At 47.9% G+C, this 17,373-nt stretch overlaps 1 protein-coding gene across 7 annotated transcripts in view; it reads right to left on the bottom strand.

The window, feature by feature from the left end:
- Positions 1–17,373, bottom strand: part of mtmr4 (myotubularin related protein 4) — a 199,489-nt gene that overhangs the window by 179,301 nt on the left and 2,815 nt on the right. Inside the window, exon 2 of one of the 7 annotated variants that reach the window (XM_041197615.1) lies at positions 5,498–5,552. The exons of the other annotated variants lie outside the window; for them this stretch is intronic. The gene's annotated coding sequence lies outside the window, so the exon portion shown is untranslated. The remainder of the gene's footprint in view (positions 1–5,497; positions 5,553–17,373) is intronic. 7 annotated transcript variants of the gene reach the window in all.

Here is a 17,373-nt window from a genome sequence, read left to right as displayed (position 1 = left end):
CAAGGACAGGGTCAGGCTGAACTATGATGCTCCCCAGAAGTCAAAGTGCCAGTCTAAATTCACCTGCTCACATATGAATAACAGTGACTTGGGAAAGCAGCTGATTGGGGAGTAAGTCCTGGTGAGTTTTTTTTTCAATCTATTAAAGGAATTCATTGCTTAATACTGAGGTAGGAGCTAAAAAAAAGTAGAATAGTACTGTACAAGTATAATTAGTCAAGAAACAAGGTTCCTGGCTAACATAAATAAGGCCTTGAGCTAGAGTATTTTTTAAGGAAGTAACTAGCTTAATCGACAGGAACGTCATGGCAGGAGAACTCAGACCCATGATATGCTCCTCCTGCAGGATGTGGGAAATGAGGGACGATTCCAGCGTCCCTGGTGACCATGTGTGTGGAAGATTTCGGAGCTGGAGCAGCGGGTGGACTCATTGTGAAGCATCCGCAATGCTGAGCAAGTCATGGATAGCACGTTTAGCGAGGTGGTCACACCACAGATGAAGATTACACAGGCAGAAAGGGAATGGGTGACCATCAGGAACAGTAAAAGACTCAGGAAGGTAGTGCAGGAGTCCCCCGTGGTCATCCCACTCTCTAACAGATATACCGCTTTCGATACTGTTGGGGGGGAATGGCCTCTCAGGGGGAAGCAGCAACAGCCAAGTTAACGGCATCGTGGGTGGCTCTGCTGCTCAGAGGGGCAGGAGGAAAACAAGTGGCAGGGCTATAGCGATAGGGGATTCAATGGTTAGGGGCACAGACAGACCCTTTTGTGGCCGCAAACGTGAATCAAGGATGGTATGCTGCCTCCCTGGTGCCAGGGTTCAGGATGTCATGGAACGGCTGCAGGACATTCTGGGGAGGGAAGGTAAACAGCCAGTGGTCGTGGTACACATTGGTACCAACGACATAGATAAATTAGGGGATGAGGACCTGCAAGCTCAGTACAGTAATTTAGGAGATAAATTAAAATGCAGGACCTCAAATGTCATAATCTCAGGATTACTACCCGTTCCACATGCTAGCGAGACCAAGAATAAGAGGATAGATCAAATGAACACGTGGCTGGAGAGATGGTGTAGCCGGGAGGGATTCAGATTCTTGAGGCACTGGGACCGGTTCTGGGGAAGGTGGGTCCTGTACAAAGCGGACGGGTTGCATCCAGGCAAAGCTGGGACCAGTGTCCTTGCGGGGGTTTTTTGCTAGTTCTGTTGCGGAGTATTTAAACGAGCATGGCGGGGGATGGGATCCCAGGAGTAGGATCAGATAGGTCAGATTCAGATCAGAAAAATGGTGGTAGAACATTAACTAGGGACGTTGTGATAGGCATGGAGTTACAGGAGAAGCAAAGTTTAAAAAGTGTCCAGCAAGGAAAATTGACTGGGTTAAACTGTTTATTCTTCAATGCAAGAAGTAGTACAAACAAGGTAGATGAGTTAAGGGCACGGGTAGACACATGGCAGCAGCATGTCATTGCTATAACGGAGACCTGGCTAAAGGAGGGACAAAATTGGCAGCTTAATATCCCTGGTTATAGAGTCTTCAGACACGATAGAGTAGGAGATAAAAAAGGAGTGGGGGGGGTCGCACATATGGTTAAAGAATCAATTCCAGTTGTCAGAAGGGATAATATACTAAATGGGTCAACAAACGAGGCTTTATGGATTGAGCTTAGAAATAAAAAAGGAACAGTCACACTACTGGGAGTATACTACAGCCCCCCAAATAGTGAAAGGGAGATAGAAGAACAAATATGTAGGCAAATTTCTGCTTGTAAGAACAAGAGGGTACTAACAGTAGGAGACATCAACTATCCTAATATCAACTGGGATTCAAACAATATAAGGGGCACTGAGGGAGAAAAATTCATGCAGTGTGTACAGGAAAATTTTTTCAACCAATTGGTGACAAACCCAACGAGAGGAGATGCAATTCTAGACCTAGTCTTGGGGAACAAGGAAGGGCAAGTGGGTGAAGTGACAGTTGGCGATCATATCAGGGACAGTGATCACAATTCAGTTAGATTTAGCATTACCATGGAAAAGGACAGAGATAAGGCAGGAGTAAAAGAACTGGGGGAAGGCAAATTTTGCAGAAATGAGAAGGAACATGGCTAAGGTGGACTGGACAGCACTGCTGAAGGATAAAACAGTGGAAAACCAGTGGGAAGCACTAAAAAGTGAGATCCTAATTGTACAAAGTAGACACGTCCCCTACAAAAATAAGGGTGGTACGACCAAATCTAGACCCTCCTGGTTGTCTAGAGAAATACAGGGGAAGATCAAACAGAAAAAGAAAGTGTACGATAGGCACAAAGAACTAAGTACTGCAGATAGCCTAGACAAATATAGGAAGTGCAGGGATGAAGTAAAAAAGGAAATAAGGAAATCAAAGAGAGGGCATGAAAAAAGATTAGCAAGTAAAGTTAAAGATAACCCAAAGACGTTTTACCAATACATTAATGCTAAAAGGTTAATTAAGGAAAAAGTGGGACCTATCAGAGATGAAGATGGAAACTTGTGTGTAGATGCAGAGGCTGTGGGAAGGATTTTGAATGAATATTTTGTCTCCATGTTTACAAAGAAAAGGGAGGATGTAGATATAGTAGTCCAGGAGGAACACTGTGAGATATTGGACAGGATAGTCATAGAGAGGAAGTAATCGAAGGGTTGAAATCCTTGAAAGTTGATAAGTCACCAGGGCCAGATGGATTGTTTCCGAGGCTGCTGAAGGAAGTCAGGGAGGAGATAGCAGATGCTCTGAGGATGATTTTCCAATCTTCACTAGATACAGGGGAGGTACCGGAGGACTGGAGAAATACAAACGTAGTTCTATTGTTTAAAAAGGGATCAAAGGAAATGCCAAGCAATTACAGGCCAGTTAGTCTTATATCGGTGGTAAGCAAATTAGTAGAAACAATCCTGAGAGATAGGATTAACTGCATGTGGAAAGGCTTGGTCTTGTCAGGGATGGTCAGCATGGATTTGTTAAAGGAAGATCTTGCCTCACAAATTTGATTGAATTCTTTGAGGAAGTGACAAGAAGGGTTGATGAAGGTAGTGCAATGAATGTTGTGTACATGGATTTTAGCAAGGCATTTTTCAAAGTCCCACATGGCAGATTGGTCAGGAAAGTAAAAGCCCATGGGATTTAGGGTAATGTGGCAAACTGGATAAAAGGTTGGCTTTGTAACAGGAAACAAACGGTAATGGTCGATGGATGCCCTTGCGAATGGAAAGTTGTCTCAAGTGATGTGCCACAGGGCTCAGTGTTGGGACCCTTGCTGTTTGTGTTATATATTAACAATTTGGACGTGAACATGGTGGGGGGGGCACGATTGGGAAATTTGCAGATGACACAAAGATTGGCCGAGTAGTGGATAGTGTATAGGATAGCCATAATCTCCAAAATGATATAGATGGGTTGGTGGGGTGGGCGGTAAAGTGGCAGATGGATTTTAACATTGAGAAGTGTGAGGTCATACATTTAGGGAGATCAAACAGTTACAGGGATTACACAATAAATGGGAATATACTAAAAGGGTTAGATGAAGTAAGAGATCTTGGTGTACAAGTACACAGGTCCATGAAGGCAGCAGTTCAAGTAGACAAGGTTGTAAAGAAGGCATATGGAATGCTCTCCTTCATTGGCAGAGGTATAGAATATAAAAGGAAGGATATAATGTTGGAATTGTATAAAACACTGGTGAGGCCACAACTGGAGTATTGTGTGCAGTTCTGGTCACCACATTACAGGAAGGGCGTAATAGCTCTGGAGAGAGTGCACAGGAGGTTTACAAGAATGTTGCCAGGATTAGAAAAGTGTAGCTACGAGAAGAGATTGGATAGGGTGGGGTTATTTTCCTTAGAACAAAGAAGGCTGAGAGGTGACTTGATTGAAGTGTACAAAATTATGAGGGGAATAGATAGAGTGGGCAGGATAAAATTGTTTCCCTTGGTGGGGAATTCTAGAACCAGGGGACATAGATTCAAGATAAGCGGCAGAAGGTGTAGGGGGGCATGAGGAAGAGCTTTTTTACGCAGAGGGTAGTGGGTGTCTAGAATTCGCTGCCCAAGTTGGTGGTAGAGGCAGAAACTCTAAACTCTTTTAAAAAGTACCTGGATCTGCACCTTAAGTGCTGTAAGCTGCAGGGCAATGGGCCGGGTGCGGGAAGGTGGGATTAGAAAGGGCACCTGGGTGTCCTCGGGCTGGCATGGACAAGATGAGCCGAATGGCCTCCTACTGTGCTGGAACTTTTCTATGCTTCTATGGGAAAATCTTCAAAGGGAAATCGGTGACTGGAACTACAGCACAGCATCAAGAGAAGGAAGGAGAAATTTTTTTAATTAGTTCATAGCATCTGGGCATCACTGGCTAGGTCAGTATTTATTGCCCATCCTTAATTGCCCTTGTTCAGAGGGCATTTAAGAGTCAACCACGTTGCTGTGGAGTCACATGTAGGCCAGACCAGGTAAGGACAGCAGATTTCCTTCCCTAAAAGGACATTAGTGAATGATATGGGTTTTTACAACAATCGGCAATAGTTTTGTGGTCACCGTTCCAGTTTTTTTTGTAATTAGGGTATGGTTCCACGGAAACAGGCAGCTCTGTCAGTACCTTGCTCAAGAAGCTATTCTTCACATGGAAGTCTGAAGAATGAGTACTGTAGGCTACTCCACTCTGGACAGCATCACACTGGATCACAGTCTAGTTTCCACCAGACATCCCCATGCACCTTTCCAGCAAAGGATCTTGGGTTCTTGAACCTGATCATAACCTAAGTTGTCTTTTCCCCATGCTAACTATTGACACCGATATCAAAAGTAATACTCCAACTAAATGACCAGGAAACAGAATAAAGTTCAGCGATCTAAATGATTGTTACACCATGCAGTGCACTGCCTTTACATAGCTCATCAGGGAAATTGGGATAAGTCCAAACGACCGTCATCCAACTTCCAGAAGACAGCCTGTTACTAGTATATGGCAAAAAAAATACTTGCAAGTAATTATGGAAAAACTAATCTCAGGAATTCCTAGATATACCCCAGTTTCAAAAGCTGTGGTCTGGAAGAAACAATTCACATTGCTCAATGTATGAACTTCTTCAACTTCAGCAGGAAACAGCCCTGAGCCTTAGGTTAATCCTTCTAGTTTCTGCAGGTTAATTTTTAATGGCAATATCGGTGAACTTTGTTTTATTGACATGTCTGGTCATTCCTATGTTTACTTAGCTGTAGTTATGCGCCAATAGTGTACACTCCTTCATTGCCTCCCCTACCGCGTAGCCAACTGCAGTACCAGCTGATGCTAATGTACCCGCACTGCATATACATGCAGATTTAAGGGAGTCACATCATCATTGAGCAATATATGTTTTCCCTCTACAGTTTATCAGAAATATACACAAACCACAATATTCAAGCTTATGTTAGTAGAGCTTTACAATCCAATTTTTCCCAAAACAAGCTGCTCTAGCAATGAGGACAGTGACGTACCCTTTAAAAATTCATTCAAAGGCGAATTACTTCGGCAAACCATGCCAATTATGACCTTTAAAATAATCAACAAAGTGAATTAGATCATTTTAGATTATTTGCAATAGCATATCCAGTTTACATAGGCCTCAAGCAATTATACCATGTGATATCCTTCTTGCACTCTTAAGATTTACAATACCTGGACCATGAGATAATTACAGCCACTTGGCAAATATAGGGGTTATTGCCTGTGCTGCCGTACCACTCACATGTTAGTGGTGTGCTTTTCTGAACAACAGTAATGTCCCCATCTGAATACCAATGGCAACTGAAAGCTTTCTTGACAGCACAATTTCAAGGGTTAGCTTGTGTGTTGCTGCACTCCCTGTATACTTGGAGACTGGCAAATAAATTCCAAGTCACCACGATTCTAAATGATACAACCCAATAATGACATAATTTGTCATTCACTAGACCAAATACAACTTTACAGCTATAGCCTGAAACCTTGATACGCAAATAACACTATTTCTCCTGATTGGGTACCTTATAATGACAATTTTTTCCCTTAAGTGGGTACGCTTTAGTGCAGAGGTTCTCATCCAGGGAGCTTCAGCCTCCTAGGTGTTTGAGAGGTTTCAAAGGGTCCACCAATTTTATTTTTATTCGTTTACAGGGTGTGGGCATCGCTAGCTAGGTAGCATTTATTGCTCATCCCTAATTGCCCTTGAGAAGGTGGTGGGGTGCCCCCACCAGGCCACTGGTGTAGGTGAACCCACAGTGCTATTAGGAAGGGAGTTCCAGGCTTTTGACACAACGACAGTGAAGGAATGGCGATGAATTTGAGTCAGGATGGTGTGTGGCTTGGAGGGGAACTTGCAAGTGGCAGTGTTCCCATGCATCTGCTGCCCTTGTCCTTCTAGGTGGCAGAGATCACAGATTTGGAAGCTGCTGTCGAAGGAGCCTTGGTAAGATGCAGCAGTGCATCTTGTAGATGGTGCACACTGCTGTCACGGTGAATGGCCTGAATGATAAAGATGGGGGAATGAGGTGCCAATCAAGCAAGCTGCTTTGCCCTGGATGGTATCGAGATTCTTGAGTGCTGTTGGAGCTGCACTCACTCAGGCAAGTGGAGAACACTGCCAGCAACCCCTTTCACCACTTCGCTGGTGACCGAGAGTAGACCGATGGGGCAATAATTGACCAGGTTGGATTTGTCCTACTTTTAGCGGACAGGACATACCTGGGCAATTTTCCACATAACCGGGTAGATGCCGGTGTTGTAGCTGTACTGGAACAGCTTGGCTAGGGGCGTGGCTAATTCTTGGGTACAAATCTTCAGTGCTATTACCAGAATATTGTCAGGGCCCATAGCCTTTGCAGTATCCAATGCCTTCTGCAGTTCTGAAATCACGTGGAGTGAATTGAACTGACTGAAGACTGGCATCTGAGATGCCGAGTCCTCAGGAGGAGGCAGAGATGGATCATCCACTGGGCACTTCTGGCTGAAGATGTCTGCAAATGCTTCAGCCTTGTCTTTTGCACTGATGTGCTGGGTTCCCCCATCATGGAGGAATGGGCATATTCATGGAGCCGCTTCACCCTGTTAGTTGTTTAATTGTCCACTACCACTCACGATTGGATGTGGCAGGACTGCAGAGCCTAGGTCTGATCCATTGGTTGTGGGGTCGCTTAGCTCTATCTGTCACATGCTGCTTCCAGTGTTTAGCATGCAAGTAGCCCTCGTTGTAAATTAACCAGGTTGACAGCTCATTTTTGGTGTGCCCGATGCTGCTCCTAACCTGCCCTCCTGCACACCTCATTCAACCAGGCTTGATGGTAGAGTGGAGGGCATGAGGTTACAGATGGTATTTGAGTACAAGTCTGCTGCTGTGCAGGCCCACAGTACCTCATGGGTGACCAGTTTGGGTTGCTAGTTCTGTTCAAAAGCTATCCCATTTAGCACAATGGAAGCGGCAGTGTGCCAAACAGTGGCCACTCCTAGCAATACTGTCATGGACATGCATCGGCAACAAGTAGATCAATGAGGAGGTGGTCAAGTAGGTTTTTCCCTTGCCACCTGCCACAGACTCAGTTAGCAACTACATCCTCTGGGATTCAGCCAGTTCAGTTAGTACTGGTACTACCAAGCCACTCTTGGTGATGGACCTTGAAGTCCTCCACCCAGATCACATTGTGTCTTTGCCATCCTCAGTGCTTCTTCCAACTGGTGTTCAACATGGAGTAAAGATTCATCAGCTTTCGAGGGGGGTGGCAATTAACGAGAAGTTTCCTTGCCCATGTTTGACTTGATGCCAAGAGATTTCAAGAGTCAACAGCCAATGTTGAAGACTCCCACGTCAACTCACTTCTGACTGTATACCACTGTGCTGCCACCTCTAGTGGGTCTGTCCTACCAGCAAGACAGTGCATACCCAGTTGATGGTGATGATGGTGCCTATGACATTGTAAGATATGATTCCATGAGTACGACTATGTCAGGTTATTGCTTAACTGTCTGTGCAACTGGGCTCCCAATTTTGGCACAGATGTTAGTAAAGAGACTTTGCAGCTCGACAGGGCTGGGTGTGCTGTTGTCGTTTCAGTGCCTTGATGAATGCCAGGTGATCTGTCCGGTTTCATTTCTCTTAGACTTCCTAGCGGTTTCCTACAACTGAGTGGCTTGCTAGGCTATTTGAGGGCAGTTAAGAAACAACCACATTGCTGCAGGTCTGGAATCACAAGTAGGCCAGGCTAGATAAGGGCATCAGATTTTCTTCCCTAAAGGAAATTAGTGAAACAAATTGGTTTTTACGACAATTAACAATGGTTTTATGGTCACCAATACTAAGATGGCTTTATAATCCAGATGTATTAATTGAATTTAAATTTCACCAGCTGCTATGGTGGAATTTGAACCAGTGTACCCGGAGCACTAGCCTGGGCCTCTGGATTGCTCATCCAGTGACAGTACCACTCTGCTACCACCTCTCCTCCAATGTATCAACAAAAGGCATACTTCTTTTTAGCCTTTACAAGATTTGGTAACACTCATTCCCAAATGACACCAGCTGCAAAAGCAAGATGACAACTGGAAGCTATCATCCTCAATGTGATGTTTGAAAAAGGCACATGACAAGCAGCACACAGTAGTGAAAGACAAATCTGGAGACAGACAGTGGCAGTGGGGATCGACCTAGCAACTTTTTTTTTTAAATTTTACCTGGAGACAGCAAGGCTGCGACTTCTAAGCAGCTCCCAGGTCTCTGAGGGACCTCAGAGACAGAGAAGAGATAACATTGTCAGGTAACTGGGTGAAGTTCCCCCGGCCCTTCTTCCACCTCCCCACAAACCTGGCCTCTACCGCAGACTCTGCTACCCTGTCCAGATCTCCGGCTGTGCTGGGTCGCTATTTAGTCATCTGCAAGCAGGCACTCTAATAACCCATGAGGCAGGAGATTGGGTCCAGCAACTCATTGCATAGGATCTCTCGAGAACTGGGAATTAATGTGATGCAGGTTCACAATATGACTTATCAAACTGACCCCTTTATTGGGAGGTAAAAAGAAAATTACTGTGCAGTATAGCTATACCCAGTTTTAAGTAGGCCCAAATAGAATACACTGTTTCATTATTAAGCAGTTAAAAAATTGACTAACCATTTGTTTTAAGTACTACCTACCCCATTATAAAAGCGGTTGGGAGCTTGATGCAAAAGATTTTTTGTAACTATCTGCATAGTTAACAACAGGGTGAATCAGTGAAAGAGTGGTTTCTTATTCTCTAGAACTTTTGGGTCAGGTTTTGGTCTCTCTTCACCCCCACCAAGGAACATCCGCCTCCAATCGACGTCCAAGAAAACGTTCTTCTAGACCTGCGCCAAGAGCTCTGCACATTCCATGGCAGCAGAGGCCTGGAGGAGAAGCTGCCTATGGTCACTTGCACTCTCACTCGCCCCAGGGGATTGATCAGGAGCCTGGCATCTCTGACTCTAATCACTACCACCACCCTCCCCACCAGGGTCCTCCAAAGCACCCAACGACCACAAGCACGACAGCAATCCAGAGCACCATTAGGAAGTCTGCGCCAAACAGCCTGGAGAATGCTCAATGGCTCCACAGAAAGAACAAAGCAAGGCTCAGAAGCTGTCCAATAATGGGACAAGCATCTGCAACTAGGAGGAAAATTAGCACAGGGACCTAGTCATTTTAAGGGCCAAAACAAATTATCAGTGAGTATAGCGGAAATCAATCTTGCAAAAATGTATATCTTGGGATATATTTTGCAGCTTTATTTTTGAGTAATCAGGAAAAAGCAAACCTGTTATCTTTGGTTCTCTCACATCACTGGGAATGTAGAAAATTTACTTACATTGTGTCTTGTTGATTTCATGTTTATGTTAGCTATTGGGGCTGAAAATCTTGGGTTAGGAAAGCATCTCCAGATATTACTCATTTAAATGGGAAAAATTCTTCAATAGTAGTAGTTTTGATTTTAAGAGGAGATTTCCAGGAACCTATCTACCATTTGAAACAGGATATTCCTGCCACCATGTGAGCACATGGTCCGAATCACGTTTTTACAGACTGAAGTGAGAGACTTCGGAGTGCACGTCCAAAGGTCCCGGAAGGTGGCAGGACCGGTGGATAAAGTGGCAAAGAAAGTAAATGGAATATTTTCCTTTATTGGACGAGGTATTGAATACTAAAGTAGGGCTGTAATGATGGATGAAAGCAGGATACTGGAAATTTGAAACAAAAACAGAAAATGCTGGAAAAGCTCAGCAGGTCTAACAGCATCTGTGGAGGGATAGACAGAGTTAACGTTTCGAGTCCGTAGTCTAAAGAGGAGTCATATGGACTCAAAACCTTAACTCAGCAGGTCTAACAGAAACAGAGTGGAGGCCGGGTCATGTTGTTAGGCCATAGCTGGAATTTTGTGTACATTCTGGGCACATTACAGGAAGGAGAGGGGAGATTTATAAGAATGTTTCCAGGGCTTGAAAATTGCGACTATGAGGAAGATTGGATAGGCTAGGGTTGTGTTCCTTAGAACAGAGGAGGCTGAGGGATGACTTAATTGAGGTGTACAAAACAATGATGGCCCTAGATAGGGCGGATGCAAAAGACCTGTTCCCCCTAACTGAGGGGACAATTACCAGGGGGTGTAGATTTAAGGTGACCGGTAGAAGGATTAGAGGGGACGTGAGGAAAATCTTTTTCATCCAAGGGGTGGTGAGCATCTGGAATTCACTGCCTAGATTGATGGTGGAGGCTGAAATGCACAACTCATTTAAAAGGTACCTGGATCGGCACCTGAAATGCTGTAATCGGCAAGGCTACAGACCAGATGCTGGACAGTGGGATTAAAAGGAGAGCTAGTTTCGTTTCCTCTTTTTTGGCCAGCACAGACACAATGGGCTGAATGGCCTCTTTCTGTGCCGTAATTTTTCTATGGTTCTACGTACTGTAAAGCAAGTCAGTCAACATCTACAGGAAGTGCAAGCAGCATTTCTTCTAAAGGACTGGGGCATCAGATCTTTTGTCCACCCACTTGGGGCATCAGGTCCTTGACCACCCACTTGGGGCATCAGGTCCTTTACTCAGCCATGTGGGCCATCTATGTTCCCCCATTTGAGGTTGGGGCATTATGATATACTCACCATTAGGATGTGTAATTTATTTTTAATATTGGTTTTTGATTCTTGGGTGGACTAGGCTGGCAGAACTCTCACTGGAAAAATCTGCTCTCCAAATGTTGGTTATAATTTCTTACAGCAAGACTACGAAAGCTAAACTGCCAACTCAGTCCCATCAAAGCTATTAAGAGTTCAATGACATTTCATCGACCCTTAGTATCAAGTTCAGGAAAATGCCGCTGAAGACATTTTGGTGTGAATGCTCTGATGAATACACCAGTGTTTCTTCTGCAGCACTAAGTGTTTGTTCCAAGTAGTACAGGACATTAAAGCAGGAAACTTGGAAAATCAAAACCTGATCAGGCAGAGTCAAAATGGGTTTGTGAAAGGGCAATAATGTTTAATCTATGTTAGAGTTTTTTGAGAAAGTAACGAGCAAGGTGGACAAAGGGAAACCTGTGGTGTACTTGGATTTCCAGAAGGTTACGACACAAGATAAGATTACATGGTGTAGGGCAGGGGTGGGGAAGTTGCTCAATTTCATACAACCCGCAGCAAGATTTCTAAAAATATAGACCGATGACAGTAACGCCTTCAAAATAGCATTTATCATCACTGTTACAAAGCTGCTTTGGATAAAAGCATCAGCTATATTACTATAAGAATATTTAACAATATAATATTCAAATTCAGCCATCGAATTAAAACAGGCGGGTTGAACATTTCTGTATTGTCTATAAGAATTGAGAACCAGGGATACAAATTAAGAATAAAAGGTCTACTGTTTAAGGCAGAGAGGAGGAGAAATTTTTCTTCTCTAAAAGGGTCGTAAATGAATAGAATTCTCTTCCCCAGAAAACAGTGGAGGCCGGGTCATTGAATTTATTCAAAGCAAAGTTAGACAGATTTTTGATAGAAAAGGGAGACAAGGTTTATGGGGGGCAGATGGCAAAGTGGAATTGGACCATAACCAGATCAGCCATGATCTTGAGTGACAGAGCAGACTCGAAGGGCTAAATGGCCTACTCCTGCTCCCAAGTCCTACGTTCCTTTGTACAGACTGCGGTTCAGTAATGACGCCAATGAAAACAAAGTACCCCGAAATGCACGTGGATATATCTTCGACAAGAAGACATCTTGACAGAATTGCTGCTCAGCACCATGTTTCACATTCAGTAAAACAAACTAATATATGTTTAATTATATAATTAATCTGAATACAGAAAAATACTTGTATGGTGTCATAGGTGGTCAGTGGAATTTTAATAACATGGAAAGGAGGACTCAAGCACTGTTATGTGGTCGCAAGCATTTTCTTTAATACTTACTAACTCAGATTTGACATATTCTTAATAATCATTGGGCTACATGTAGATTATAGGATATAGATTATATTAATTTACAAATATTAAAAGTATTAATATCTGATGCACATAACAGCCATTGGCCTTGTGCATCATGCATTAATGCTCAATACATACCAATACTCTCAGATCCTTATGACTGTAAAAATATTCTCAGGCTCTTACACATCCCAGTTTCATATAGACATCAATAGGGCAGCCTCCAGAGCCCAACCACCTTCAGTACTTCATCAATGACCTGCCCTTCGTCCTAAGTTCAGAAGTAGGCTCTATTTGCAATTCCCCAGTCATCCATGTCTTGCAGCATATAGGCATCCAAGCAATTAACATTGGAGCCACATAAGTGTCAGGCAATGGCCATCTCCAAAAAGGGGCAGCTTACAGCTCTACTTGACATTTGCACAGTCATCAAATGTTAAGGCCCTGATCATCAATATGCTGGGGGTCACCAGTGACCCGATACTCAATTGCACCTTCAACACAATTGCCATGTCTACTAGAATAGATTAGAGGTTCAAGCAAGTGGCTTGCTTCTCAACTCCCGAAGCCTCATTCAACCACCGATGAAAGACATAAATCAGGAATCTGATGGAATGCTCTCCACATGCCTGGATGAAAGCCAGCACAATGCAGTCCGTTGACCAGCACTTCACCGCGAGTCTAAAAATTCATAACCAATGAGGCCACGCTGCTTTGGCAAAATCTGTCAAACCTGAGACCTCCACCACCTAGAAGCACATGATGCAAGGGAACTCCATCGCCTCCAAGTTACACATCATCCTAGCTTTGACAGAATTATCATTTCTTTATTGCCAATACTGGGTCAAAATCCTGGAACTCCTAAAAGCAAATCCTCACCAAAGGAAAATACAATTCAAAGCCTTCTCAAGAGAAACCAAGATGGGCAATCCCAACAATAAAAATATTTATAGCCTCTGCACAGTAATTGCCCCAGATCCTATATATTGCAGTGATCCTCCCAGGTCCCAAATATATTATCCTATGTGAGGAACACCAAATGTATATAGTCCCAGACCTCACCTATTTCCTAGATCCCAAGCAATGTACATTAAAACTCCAGTCCATTATAGATTTACCCTCCAATATCCTATTATGCATTTTCTTTCCAATATGCTATTGTATATTTACTCTCCAAAATCAGATTATACAAACTCTGGAAGTTTCAAGATACAATTTCTTTGGGAATGTATAATCAGACATGAGAGTAAATATATAACAGCATATTGGAGAGAAAATGTAACATAGAATATTTTATTGTATCACATGTAGACTCTTGGATTGCACATATAAATGGTCACAGGTTGTGTATTGTACATTTATTTTCAAAAAGAGTTCTGACTATATTAATTCTAACATTCACTCATGCTTTGTTCACTGCATACATTCGTATTGTATACTTCAAACCCAGTGTAGTGTGTTTCCAATTGTACTCACTATACCCATACATTCTATACACCATTAATGGAACACAATTTATAACTTCAAATGTTATCCTCTGTCCTCTTGCATTATTCTTTTCCCTACACATCCCAGGTGTTACCCCTATTTGCACCCACGTATCAGTCAGTCATCCATCATGTGGGGTTGCTTTCTCTCTCATCTCACCCCAACACTCCCTCCATTATATTAGGCAACAATCCCCACTCAACAATTACTCTCCTCCCACTTACAATTTACTCCCCAATCACCCTCCTTCCATCCCCATTCTCCCGCTCTCTCCAGCCCCACACCATTCCCTCCCACCCCCTAACCAAATTTCCTCGCTCCCCTCCGCCACCTCTTGCCGACTCCCCCTCCCCTCCTCCCTCCCCTATATGCCCTCCCTCAATTTCCGCTCCTCCCCACACCTCACCCACCAGCACCCTGCTCAACACCTCCCAAGTCCCTCACCACCCCTCTTCCTCCCCCTCCTGCCTCTATCCGCTCCCATCCCTCCTCCCCCATATCCCCTCTCTCCTCCCTCCCCCTCTCTCTCCACCTCCCTCCCCCATTTCCCCTCTCTCCTCCTCCTCCTCTCCCTCCCCATACCCCCTCTCTCCTCCTCCTCCTCTCCCTCCCCATACCCCCTCTCTCCTCCTCCTCTCCCTCCCCCATACCCCCTCTCTCCTCCTCCTCTCCCTCCCCCATACCCCCTCTCTCCTCCTCCTCTCCCTCCCCCATACCCCCTCTCTCCTCCTCCTCTCCCTCCCCCATACCCCCTCTCTCCTCCTCCTCTCCCTCCCCCATACCCCCTCTCTCCTCCTCCTCTCCCTCCCCCATACCCCCTCTCTCCTCCTCCTCTCCCTCCCCCATACCCCCTCTCTCCTCCTCCTCTCCCTCCCCCATACCCCCTCTCTCCTCCTCCTCTCCCTCCCCCATACCCCCTCTCTCCTCCCACCTTTCTCCCCAATATCCCCTCTCACCTTCCCCTCCCCTCCTCCATACCCCCTCCCTACTCCCTCCCCCAGAAACCCGCTCCTCCCCTCCTCCATACCCCCTCCCTCCCCTCTCCCCCATACCCCCTGCCCCCTCCATACCCCTTCCCTCATACCACATCTCGCCACCCCCACCCCTACCCCTCCGCCATCCCACATACCGCCTCCCTCCCCATACCCCATAGCCCCTCTCTCCTCCCGTAGAAACCCTCCCTCCTCCTCTCCCCATACCCCCTCCCACCTCCAATCCCCACACCCTCCTCCTCTCCTCCGCCCTACTCTGTTCCTCCTCCCACCATTCCCCCTCCCTCCTCCTCCCTCCCAAATACGCCACCCTCCTCCCCCCATAACCCCAGCCTCCTCTGCTCCCCACTCCACAAACCCCCTCCTCCTCCGCTCCCCCCTCTCCCCCTCCGCTCCCCATACCCACTCCCTCCCTCTACGCTCCCCCCTTCCCACTCCCTCCCTCTACGCTCCCCCCTTCCCATACCCCCTCCCTCCCCCTCCGCTCCCCTTTCCCATACCCCCCCTCCCCTTCCCACTCCCTCCCCCCTCCCCATATCCTCTCTACTCCCCCAACCCCATGCCCCCTCTCTCCTCACCCACCCCAATGCCCCCTCCCCATTAGCCCCTCTCTCCTCCTCCCTCTCCCCCCATTAGCCCCTCTCTCCTCCTCCCCCTCCCCCCACAGCCCCTCTCTCCTCCACCCCATCTCCCCCCATAGCCCCTCTCTCCTCCTCCCCCCCCATAGCCCCTCTCTCCTCCCACCTTTCTCCCCCCCAATATCCCCTCTCACTTTCCCTGCCTCTCCACCTCCTCCCCCTCCTTCCCCCCTCCCCCTCCTCCACCCCCTTCCCTCCCCCTCTCCACCTCCTCCCCCCCTCCCCCTCCTTCCCTCCCCCTCTCCACCTCCTCCCCTTCCTCCTCCTCCACCCCCTTCCCTCCCCCTCTCCACCTCCTCCCCTTCCCCTCCTCTCCCTCCCCCAACTCCCCTCCTCTCCCTCCCCCAACTCCCCTCCTCCACCCCCCACTCCCCTCCCCCTCCTCCCTCTCCACCCTCCCCTCATCCTCACCCTCCCCTCCACCCCTCCCCCTCCACCCTCCCCTCATCTTCACTCTCCCCTCCACCCTCCCCTCATCTTCACTCTCCCCTCCACCCTCCCCTCATCTTCACTCTCCCCTCCACCCTCCCCTCATCTTCACTCTCCCCTCCACCCTCCCCTCATCTTCACTCTCCCCTCCACCCTCCCCTCATCTTCACTCTCCCCTCCACCCTCCCCTCATCTTCACTCTCCCCTCCACCCTCCCCTCATCTTCACTCTCCCCTCTACCCCTCCCCCTACTCCCCTTCTCCTCTCCACCTCCTCCCCCTCCCTGCCACACCTCCCTGCCCCACCTCTACTTTCTCCCCTCCCCCTTCTCCACCCCCTCCCCTCCCCCAACCCCTCCCCTCCCCCCACTCCCCGCCCCCACCCACTGCACCCCTCCCCCTCCTCCACCCCCACCTCCCCCTCCTCTCCCCTCTTACTCCCTCCCCCTCCCCCCTCCTCTCCCCCTCCACCCCCACCTCCCCCTCCTCCACCCCCACCTCCCCCTCCTCTCCCCTCTTACTCCCTCCCCCTCCCCCCTCCTCTCCCCCTCCACCCCCACCTCCCCCTCCTCTCCCCTCTTACTCCCTCCCCTCCCCTCCTCTCCCCCTCCTCCTCCCTCACCCTCTACACTCCCCCTCCCCTCTTCCCTCCTCCACCCTCCCCTCCCCCTCTTCCCTCCTCCACCCTCCCCTCCCCCTCTTCCCTCCCCCTCCCTGCCCCACCTCCTCCCCCTCCCTGCCCCACCTCCTCCCCCTCCTCTATTTTCTCCCCTCCCCCTTCTCCAACCCCTCACCTCCCCCCACTCCTCGCCTCCACCCACTGCACCCCTCCCCCTCCTCTCCCCTCTTACTCCCTCCCCCTCTCCCCTCCTCACCCCCTCCCCCCTCCTCTCCCCCTCCTCCTCCCTCACCCCTCTACACTCCCCCTCCCCCTCTTCCCTCCTCCACCCTCCCCTCCCCCGTTCCCTCCTCCACCCTCCCCTCCCCCTCCCCCTCTTCCCTCCTCCACCCTCCCCTTCCCCTTCCCCCTTCCCTCCTCCACCCTCCCCTTCCCCTTCCCCCTTCCCTCCTCCACCCTCCCCTTCCCCTTCCCCCTTCCCTCCTCCACCCTCCCCTTCCCCTTCCCCCTTCCCTCCTCCACCCTCCCCTTCCCCTTCCCCTTCCCCCTTCCCTCCTCCACCCTCCCCTTCCCCTTCCCCCTTCCCTCCTCCACCCTCCCCCTTCCCCCTTCCCTCCTCCACCCTCCCCTTCCCCTTCCCCCTTCCCTCCTCCACCCTCCCCTTCCCCTTCCCCCTTCCCTCCTCCACCCTCCCCTTCCCCTTCCCCCTTCCCGCCTCCACCCTCCCCTTCCCCCTTCCCTCCTCCAC

This window comes from Carcharodon carcharias, chromosome 10 (assembly GCF_017639515.1).
Source record: "Carcharodon carcharias isolate sCarCar2 chromosome 10, sCarCar2.pri, whole genome shotgun sequence".
Classification (NCBI taxonomy): domain Eukaryota; kingdom Metazoa; phylum Chordata; class Chondrichthyes; order Lamniformes; family Lamnidae; genus Carcharodon; species Carcharodon carcharias.
The sequence above is the reverse complement of the archived record's forward strand: the minus strand, read 5'-3'. Positions and strand labels throughout refer to the sequence as shown.